The 3,731-nt window shown below is 33.7% G+C and overlaps 1 pseudogene; it reads right to left on the reverse strand.

The window, feature by feature from the left end:
- Positions 1-1,130: 1,130 nt before the first annotated feature.
- LOC105458261 overlaps positions 1,131-3,731 on the reverse strand; it is an 8,000-nt pseudogene continuing 5,399 nt past the window's right edge.

The following is a 3,731-nucleotide window of genomic DNA, read 5'->3' on the forward strand; positions in this document are numbered from 1 at the left end:
AAAGATATCACTCACCCAATAGATCGGACGGCTCACGCATGACATCCTCCCACATTACGGTAGATAGAGAGGAGATCGACTCCAGATCTTCCTCCGCCTCGGGTACGCGATCATCAGCATCCGGCAAGGGTACACCCCACATGTCGGAGACGTCACCGTCAGTCTCCGACTCACCCTCGCACTTAAACAAATTTTTCTTAAAAGTAGCTAAATGCCTCATTGTGCACAACAGACTGAATAAAAAATAAGACTTACCTCTCTACACGGCCCAAAATCAAAACTCAAAAAGCTGCGTCGTTTAATTTGACCCGGAGTAGAGTTTCGCGAGCCACAAAAAATTTGTTACATTACACCTCAAGCTATGTATAGATATTTAACGTTGTACACACACACACACACGCGCGCGTCGCCTAACCGAATCGGACTCCCCAAGTCCATCTTAAAAAATAGCGCGCGATATTAGTAAATAAGAATTCTTGTGCGTAAATTGTAATATATAATATTGTACAGCATATAAGAAAATTCGACCCCCTCATTTTCTTTTTTCAAAGGGGAAGGGATGTTGTAAGTCTCGCTGTGCCTTACTTACAACGTCACACTTAGTAATAAGCAGGTCACTGTTGCAATCTAATATTGCAACGATGACCCATAATAATTGAGGATGCCGACGCAGGACTTCGGCAGCCTCAATACGCGCGTCCTCCAAAAACTGCGGCAGTTGCAATTAAGCAACAATTGCAACTGCTGAGCAGTGCAGTGGCCCACTTGAGACGGGATAAAACCCGCCGTCCAGCGGACCACTGCGGAGTTCAACACAACCATTAAGGGAGTTCACTTTAATCATTAACGCATAGCGTTACGCTGTCGGCACGCGCAGTAACCAATCTGTAAGTAACACGTCAAATATAGTGTATGTGTTAAACGATATACTGTGCATCAATTCTACAACCACCACTACGAGTCCCTTCCCACGTTACACCCCTGCCACGGTGTAACACTTATAATAGGTTTTATTCTGGTTTCATAAATGTTTATTTAATCTTTTACTTTTTAATGAAAAAACAATAAGTGATTCTGATAATTAAAATTTAAAATTAATAATAGAATAGGGCAATGAGTCAAGCTGGATATTCGTGCTAACAAAGTATATTAATCAAAATTAATTACATATGGTAATTTATAACCAAACGATCGTTTCGGCTTGACATCAAACCCTTCTCAGTGGTCTTTTACAATTTCTTAACGTGTGTCACATTCTTCTATTATCTACATAAAAATGAGAGTCATAGACGTCGAAGTTCCTTAGATTTGTCGCATTAGTCCAATTGTTTCCATTACTAACAGTCGAGAACGGTGAGGATTCTTTGTAAGTGTATCAATTTAATCCATGAATTTTGATTATATTCTTAAACCTTGTCATACTTGGAAACAATGGTAGGGTAGAGCCAAAAGTGTGCCGAGATCCGATAAGAAACGAAAATCTTTACTCCTCGGTGGTTATGCAATTACCTTTTATTTTTAATCATTTTTCCTATTTGGGTATGTAAATTGAAAATTCTGTATGGGACCCTTAGTGCTATAGTACAGTACTAGTGCTCAGTAGGTTTTTTTGTGAGGGATTCTTCATTTTTATTGGCGTAACTCTTGTCTCTAGTGTAAAGTTTATCTTTAATTATTGCAAATCATCTCTTCATCGGACGGCATAACGTCTTTAATTAGATCCAAATATTTATCGAAGGGACACAGTATGTCGCAACCTGGGATTTGAAGATCTTCGATAGTCGGCGGGATACCTCGATAATAAACGAGCTGAAAAAATCCATTATACAATTAACTTACAATATTATAAATTAAATCTGTACATATAATTTCTTCCGCAACTAATTATTTGTATGTATGTACTAAGACACTTACTTTTACATAATAATTTTGCTTGATCTGTCGTAATTCCAAGATAACTGCACTAGAATATTTGGGTACATGTGGCTTGTACACATTAAAGGCGTACAACATACTTGCAACGTTGATTTCATGACCACTGTATAAATAAATCTTTGTGTTTGGTGCAGTGGTTGAGTTTAATGCAGCTTTCATATTGTCCGTCATAGCACGGATCATTGGACCTGAAATGAGATAATACACATATAGTAATAATTATAATATAATGCACAAAAACAAAATTTTTAATAAAACTGTGATTTGTCATTTAATATATTAACGAATTTAATTTTCATATTTATAATGGTCCATACATTTATAACAAATTTATAATTTGTATAAATTGTATATTTATTCATAATAAAAGTTGTGCAAAAAATTATTTAAACATTTTTATTAATTTTTATATGTTATATATTATTTATACAGTTCCATTTATTTATTAATTTGTTATTAATAACAGAAGAATAAATATAGATAAACGTATTTTTTTATAAATAAGTATGAACATATTTTTTAATAAAAATTCGTACACAAAAAATTTCTTCATTTTTATACTCTCACATAATTAAATATATTTTTTAAGATATACAATAATGTTATATTTCTTTCTTAAAAGTTTTATTTTCCGAGATACATATGGGTCACTCCATACGAAAACGCAAATGGCTCTGCTCATAAATGGTTTGATTCTTTTTAATCAAACCATTTATGGACAGAGCCATTTGCGTTTTTGTATGGAATGATCCATATATACAATATTATTTAGTCATCCGGAAAGATCTGCGATTTTTGCGGTTTTCTCACATCTGCGCTACCAGTTTAAATTTTCCGCTAATACTGAATAAGGAAGCTCAAACTTCAGATTGATAGGAAAGAACAATCTTTTGTTTAAACAATGCATCTATCTGTAATGGCATATATTCAGTATTTTCGATAGTACTCTATAGTACTCTAAAGATGGAGAATCAGAAACAATTTTTTGGCAAAATTATGCTTTTCTACTTCAAAATTAAGAGCAAGAATACATGCGAGACAGTGCGTAAAATTTGTAAATTAAGTTTACGGACAAGCTACTATTTCTGATGATATAGTTTAAAAGTGATTTGTGAAATTTCAACAAAATAATTTCACTTTCAAAAACGAGGCACGATCTGGACATCCTTGCACTGTGGATAATAATTTACTGGAGTAAATACTTAGTAAGCTATCACCGAAAATCCTCGTTATGCAGCATAAGAACTGACAGAGAAATTAAAAATTGCAAAAAGTATACCACTTGATTACTTGATAGTCCGGGGGCTCATCGCAGGTTTTGTGGGCATCATAGTATTCAGTTGGAGATCCATATTATTTTACTATTCCAGTGTTAGAGACAACAAGAGACCAATTGGCATACGTGTACAGTGGATGTACTTGTTAAAACATTTTTAATAATTATTGTACACGAAAAACATTACAGTATTCAGTCTGACAGTTGTACCAATCTCTAAAGAAAGAAAAAAACTCGACGTACTGTAATTGGCATACCTCTAAAGTGGATGAAAGGGGTCGGTATAGCGACGCAAAGTGAACTCTTAGGACACAGGCTCGGGTACGACAGTATTTGTGTTGCTATTTAGTAAACAATCACATATTTTTATATAAATTAATGGAATATTTTTATAAGGCAAAAATGCAAGGGTTTAAAGAAATTTTTTTTATAATATAAAAAATAAATAATTTAGATTTCTAATATTTTTTTCATAATAGTAAACAGTATAAAGTTTTTACTGGCATAGTTCATTTAAACT

Source organism: Wasmannia auropunctata, unplaced genomic scaffold (genome assembly GCF_000956235.1).
Source record: "Wasmannia auropunctata unplaced genomic scaffold, wasmannia.A_1.0 LD334566.1, whole genome shotgun sequence".
NCBI classification, from domain to species: Eukaryota; Metazoa; Arthropoda; class Insecta; order Hymenoptera; family Formicidae; genus Wasmannia; species Wasmannia auropunctata.